This window comes from Muntiacus reevesi, chromosome 18, assembly GCF_963930625.1.
Source record: "Muntiacus reevesi chromosome 18, mMunRee1.1, whole genome shotgun sequence".
Classification (NCBI taxonomy): domain Eukaryota; kingdom Metazoa; phylum Chordata; class Mammalia; order Artiodactyla; family Cervidae; genus Muntiacus; species Muntiacus reevesi.
This window is the reverse complement of record NC_089266.1, coordinates 39280092-39287236: the sequence shown is the minus strand read 5'-3', so window position 1 is coordinate 39287236 and position 7145 is coordinate 39280092. Positions and strand designations below refer to the sequence as shown.

The 7145-nt window shown below is 45.5% G+C and overlaps 1 pseudogene; it reads right to left on the bottom strand.

Annotated features, from left to right (window-relative positions):
• Positions 1-4854: 4854 nt before the first annotated feature.
• On the bottom strand, positions 4855-6857 carry LOC136150175 (geranylgeranyl transferase type-2 subunit beta pseudogene; annotated as a pseudogene).
• Positions 6858-7145: the final 288 nt, after the last annotated feature.

The following is a 7145-nucleotide window of genomic DNA, read 5'->3' as shown; positions in this document are numbered from 1 at the left end:
GGCCAACCATCTATTGTAGGAAGCACTCCATAATTATTTCATAGTAACAGCTAACATTTATTCAGGAAATACTACCTGCCAGGCATAGTGCTAACTGCCCTTAGATGGATCATTTCATTTCATCCTCTCAACAACCTTATGGGTTGGTCCCATTTAACCAATGAAGCTCAGAGGGGTTCGGTGACTTATCCAGAGACACATAGCTGCTGTTGGGATCTGGGATTCAAATCCTGGAAGGAGCTATGATCACTCTGCTATGTCCTCAGACTTCTGGGGATAGGAAAGACAGGAGATGGGTTGAGCAGAGTAGAGGAAGGATGGCAGAAATAAACATTTTTTAAAAATCAGTCAGCCCTGGGTTTTATGGTCTTGTATGAATAACACACCTCTTCCAGACCCATTTCACACGCCCCTGGGCCTGCTCTGGGAAGGGGTGGGGAGCAAGGGCATCTTCCCTGCTGTGGGTGACTCATCACGACCCTGGCTTAGTCACAGCATGTCACCACAAGCCAGCAGAAGAAGCCAAGCCAGGATGAAGTCTGGTCCTTTGGGGAAGAGAAGTGCCTGCTTTACATTTCCCCAGGATGACTGGCCTTTGGGGCAGGACCTTACCACAGACTGCCATGGGGTCTGAAGCAGTGCCTCTAAGCCCCCTTTTCTAGTACACATGGACATGACAGAACAAAATACCTTAAAAGAAGAGAAAAAGAAGGAAAGAAAGAGGAGAAGAAAAGAAATAAAAAGAGGGGGGAGGGAGGAGAGAACAAATCATAACTGAGCTGAAAAACAGGCAAGGAGATTGGTAAGGAGGGGCTGAAAAAGTGAAAGTGTTAGTCGCTCTTTGGGACCACATGGTCCCAAAGATTGTAGCCCGCCAGGTTTCTCTGTCCTTGGAATTCTCCAGGCAAGAATACTGGAGTGGATAGCCATTCCCTTCTCCAGGGGAACTTCCCGACCCAGGAGACAAACACGGGCCTCCTGCACTGCAGGCAGATTCCTTACCATCTGAGACACCAGGAAAGGAGGGGATACCTAGCACCAGGCAGCTGTTAAGTATACTCTGTCTCAGAGTACAGAGAACCTACAAATTCAGAGGCCAGTGAGGTGGGAATGGGAGCGGCCTTGGGACAAAAATAGGGCAAACGCTACTGCCCCTCCCTCCTTTCTCTTCTCCTTTTCCCCCTCCTCTCCCTTTCATAGAGAAAGATTTACGGCTCTGGTGGTGGCTTTTGCCCCCGATAAGTCTGCGATCTGCCCTACAAAGAATGTAAAGGATGTGACCTTCTTGTGCAGGAAGATGCTCCAGGAGTTGCCTGAAGGAGAAGCAGAGATGAAAGGGGAGAAGAAAGAGAAGGCTTCCCTAGTTCAAGAGAAAACCACATCAAAGTCCTCCACTCCCTCCCCTCTAACCAAAGAGAGGCGTTCCTGGGAATTCCCTGGCTATCCAGTGGTTAGGACTCTATTTTCACTGCAGAGAAAGACACTATTTTAGCAAAGGACCAGGAGCAGGGGGGTTCAAGGACCTATCTGCCTGCCTGTGTCTGTGTCTCCTGAAGTCATGAGAGCTGCCTCATACAGCTGTGCAACTTGTGCCCTGCACAACTCCATGGTACTATGTAAATGAAACCCTCCAGAGTTGGGTTACTCACACTCACTTTTTTTTTTCACACTCACTTTTCCTTCAAAAAAAAAAGAAAAGAATTCCTGTGAAGATGACAAAAATTGCTATATACAGAGAAAATGACAGTTATCACCTTGAAAAATGTGTATGAGAGAAAGGGAGAGACAAAATTTGGTCTATGTGTAGGCACCATTTGTACTGGTGGGAAAATACATTTCTGCCTAGTTCTCATCCATGGGTGGAGACAAGAAGAGAGAAAGGAGAGAGAAAAACTCCTAAGTCTCAAAAAAAAAAAAAAAAAAAATCCCAAGTCCCTGCTGGAGTTTTTGGATTATGAAGAAGAGAGATTCCCCACCCCCACCCCTCACCCCCTACCAGTGGGTAGTCCTTAGTTTTGCAAAGACAAGGATCTGTCTTAAGCTATGCAAAGGCAGGATCTAGAGGCACCTCTGGGGAGGGAAGTCAAGGGATTGCAAGGCAAGGGGAGGGGAGGAGAGCAAGCTGGGACCCAAGACAGTAGGTGGGACCTTCCTTTTGTTGTTGTTTAATCACTTAGTCATGTCCGACTCTTTGCAACCCCATGGACTATAGCAGGCCAGGCTACCCTATCCTTCACCATCTCCTGGAGTTTGCTCATACTCATGTCCATTGAGTCGGTGATGCCATCCAACCATCTCATCCTCTGTCATCCCCTTCTCTTCCCACCTTCAATCTTTCCCAGCATCAGGGTCTTTTCCAGTGAGTCAGCTCTTCACATCAGGTGGCCAAAGGATTAGAACTTCAGCTTCAGCATCAGTCCTTCCAGTGAATATTCAGGACTGATTCGCTTTAGGATTGACTGGTTTGATCTCCTTGCAGACCAAGGGACTCTCAAGAGTCTTCTCCAGCACAACAGTTGGGACCTTCTTAGAGAGGTCAGTGAGATGTTCCCTGGGGTGATGACACGCTTCGGGGCTTTTGAGACTCATTCATCTGCTTTGCCTCCATGTAAGTCCCTCTGATTGCCCCATCCTTTAGGAGAGCTGCTCACACAGACACCTCTGCAGGGAGAAATCAAGAAGGTGTCTGGAGTTCCCTGGCAGGCCAGTGGTTAGAGTTCTGTGCCTCCAGTGCAGAGGAACTAGGATCCTGCATGATATGTGGCATGGCCAAAAAAAACAGAGGGAGAGGGTGCCAACTTCCTTGTCTCCATCTTCATGGAGTTGAGAAAAATCGAGAACATCTGAAGGAGATGAGATGCAAGTGTGCGTGTCTTCTCTTCTGCGCTTCTCCTCCTGCCCACTCCTTTCTGACCCCACTAACCTTCCTCTGCCCCCTTGCTTTGACTTGCTGTTCTCTCTACCCAGATGTCCATGGTCATTCCTTCAGAGACCTCCTTCCTCGGTCTCTGCTCCCACGTTGCTTCATCAAGGAAACCTTCCCTCACTCGCCCATTCGACTCTGCAGACTGCCTACCCCACTTTCCCCCTCCCCCTTCTCTGCTTTGTTTTCCTTGTACTCACCTCTTTCTAATTTTACAGATTTGTTTCATGCATTGTCTGCTCTTCCCTAATATGTGTAAGCTCCATAGGAACAAGAATTTTGGTCTTTTTGCTCCTGTTGTGTCTCAAGCCCCTGCAGAATGCCTGGCACATAGGCCTTACGTGAATGTTAGTTGAATGACTAAATGACTGAAAGGAGAGTCCAGTGGAGGCACTTTTTCAGAGTCAGATTTAGCTTTCTGTAATTGGCATGTGTCTCCTGGCGAGCACTGCCCTTCCCGCAGGAGGTAAGCTGGGGGTGCACAATGTTTTAGGTTGCCTCTCAGGAGGATAGGTCTGCGGCAGCATCTGGACTGGGCCGGTGACATCACTCTCCCATGTGCTTCCGATTGCTAGAGAAAGGCATGTGGTTACAGTTGTAAAGCTGGTAATTGCACCTATCCGATTGCTTATCTTATCTGTCGGCTCCTTGGTGTCAGCTTCTCAGGGCACGGTTCCTACTGACAAGAATGGACAAATTATTGTGGTGCTTTCATTTTTCTGTAGCTTAATTTGTGGGGTGGCATCTCAGATCTAGGTGTGGTCACAGGATGGTGTGAACCCTGATACAAAATTAGTTCAGTTAGGTTCAGTCGTTGAATTGTGTCCGACTCTTTGCTACCCCATAAACTGCATCACTCCAGGCTTCCCTGTCCATCACCAACTCCTGGAGCTTGCTCAAACTCATGTCCATTGAGTTGGTGATGCCATCCAACCATCTCATCCTCTGTCGTCCCCTTCTCCTCCTGCCTTCAATCTTTCCCAGCATCAGGGTCTTTTCAAATGAGTCAGTTCTTCACATCAGGTGGCCAAAGTATTGGACTTTCAGCTTCAGCATCACCTTCCAATGAATATTCAGTACTGATTTCCTTTAGGACTGACTGGTTTGATCTTACAGTCCAAGGGACTCTCAAGAGTCTTCTCCAGCACCACAGTTCAAAATCATCAGTTCTTCGGTGCTCAACTTTCTTTATAGTTCAACTCTCACATCCATACATGACTACTGAAAAAAACACAGCTTTGACTAGATGGACCTTTGTTGACAAAGTAATGTCTCTGCTTTTTAATATGCTGTCTAGGTTGGTCATAGCTTTTCTTCCAAGGAGCAAGTGTCTTTTGACTTCATGGCTAAAGTCACCATCTGCAGTGATTTTGGAGCCCAAAAAAATAAAGTCTCTCACTGTTTCCATTGTTTCTCCATCTATTTGCCATGGAGTGATGGGATGGGATGCCATGATCTTAGTTTTTTTTTTTTTTTTAATTCCCAAATATCAGCCATTTATTTTTGTTTCATCTTTTAATTCCTATGGGGTTCATCAACTCTTTATCAGTAATGTTCTAACTGACAAAGACCAATTTACGTTAACTATAGTTATATACAACATATCAAGGGAGTACACGGGAAAATCAGAACACGAGACTTCATCAGCTAAACAGAGTTCAAGTTTGCTCTTATGAAGACATACAAGAAAACAAATACACTGAAGCATAAGCAACAACAACAAAAAAATCAGAGTAACGCATTCCAGAAGGAAAGATACAATAAAGATCTCAATTTACAATATGTATAATTATATAATTTATTAAAATTAACACAATTCCTGTACACAATATTAACATGGTAGTCATTAAGTTTGCTAAGCACTTCAACTACTGAAAGGTTAAAACATACCAAAAACTATATTAACCAACTTCTCCATCAAGTGATCTAACCTAGTTCACTAGTTCAGGCTGAACATTCACTCTCCAAAGTACTTCAGGCATGCAAAAAACAGGGCTAACAGGTTTAATCTGTTCTTCTCCAAAAAGTGACAATCCACTAATTCCAGAGTATGAAAAGGATCTACCATATCTCCTGGCCTATCTGCAAATCCTCCTGTTTCCTCATCTTGACATGCAAGGATGAAACTGCAGAGTTTTTCTCTATCAATCCAATGAAGCCTTTCAATTATCTTTAGGAAAGTCAACACCCACCATGAATAGCATACCTCTGGTTACTTCTCTGGCCTTCCATTGAGTCGCCTGATGGAAGCTGTTGTTCACAAAACCACCAACGGAGTAAATCAGAATTTACTTGGTGCAACTGACTAGTAACAGACAAGAATCCTGCCCAACATGGGATTCAGAACCTGGCCTGCAACCAAATCCACCATCAAAGTTCATACATGATAAAACAAATTCGATTGCCTTTTCCACATTAGTAGCATCCAACTTCCCCAATAGAGCCAAAGTTACCATCCCACAAAAAGAGAATCTTGTATCAGTTTCCCCCCAAGTATCTCCAGCAAAAGAACCATTTTCCTTCTGTAGACACCGAACATATTCCACAACTTTATTTGTGTCAGTAACATTAATACTATCATAGTAAGTATCTGAACAGCACTAAGAGTATACAAAAGATGAGGATCATGTCCAATATTAGCACTTATTCCACCACACTCGTGTTGACAAGACTTAATAAATGTCAGAATTTCTTCTCTATTCATGCAATGTAGTTGTCCAAGGAGATTCATTACCGTCAGACCCCAGTAGATTCCTCTCATTCTCAAATACTCAGACATGCAATATTCATAGTCATCTTTCTCTGAGTCATAAGATGCAATATAATTTCCTTGCTTCTCCAGTAACAGGGTGTCAAGTTCATCTGACTTAATGATAACATCCTTCTGCCATGTACACCTACCTATCCACTCTCCTACTGACACATCTAGACAGCAACACAAAACACGTCCACACTCACTATAACCCTGATCTTCGTTTTTTTAATGTTGAGTTTTAAGCCAGCTTTTTCACTGTCCTCTTTCACTTTCATCAAGAGGCTCTTTAGTTCCTCTTCACTTTCTGCCGTAAGGGTGGTATCATCTGCGTACCTGAGGTTATTGATATTTCTCCTGGCAATCTTGATTCCAGCTTGTGCTTCATCTAGCCCAGCATTTCATATGATGTGCAAAATAGTCATATCTTATGTGATACTTGTTCTTTGGGGACTTCTGTCCCGGGTGATGAATCTAAACCCCTCAGTATGTAGTCTGACTCCTAACTAAACCTTTCATGACCTTTAAACCCTGCATGTGCTATTCCTCCTAACTACAAGGCTCCTCCCTTTGGGGAAAACAGCCTGCGGAGGAGCTCTGTAATTGCAGCTTTTAACACTTACTCCCTTCCTTCTGGAGGCAGCATTCTGATTTTCAGGGAAATCATCTCTCCCTAGTCTCTATCCCTGAGGGCAGGTGTGGTTCGTGCTTCTGTCTTGAGAGGGAGCAGGCACGTGACCCAGGGCCAGTAGGCACATATCAGAATGAGCTCTGCTCCCTAACTACACGTGTTGGGGCAGGGGAGAGCACCTCACTCAAGCTGGTGCACTGAGCATCAGCTCTAAGACTTTCCTTTTTATTTTATTTTTGGCTATGCTGGGTCTTCGTTGCTGCGCAGACTTTTCTGTAGTTGCAGCACAGGCTCAGTAGTTGTGGCACATGGGCTGAGTTGCTTTGCAGCATGTGGGATCCTCCTAGATCGGGGACTGAACCTGTGTCTCCTGCATTGGCATGCGGATTCTTTACCACTGAGCCACGTGGAAAGCCCCTCTGAGACTTTCAAATCACTAAGAGATACTTTCTGCTTCTGAGGCTGAATCACCAAAGCCTGGGGCTGCCTTCGGCTGCTGCTGCCACCACACCCAAGGGGAGAGTGGGCCTGAGAACAAAGCTGCCAGACATGTTCCCGAGAGTGAGCGCCTGGAAGCAGACCTACCCTGGAACTGTTAGGTTGCTAACGCTAATAGATGTCCTTTTCTGCTCAAGCCACTTTGCATTTGGTTTATCATTTGCAGGGGAGTTCACAGACTATCCTTTGAGATGGATGACCTCAAATGTCATCTTCTCTGTGAAGTGTTTGCAACCCTCACCCCCACCCAAGTCAGCTTCTCACCAGTGTGCCCCTGATGCCTGTACTCCCCAACTGGGCCGTGTTTGCATCTGCCAGCCCTGCCTCCTGGGCTGAGGGCC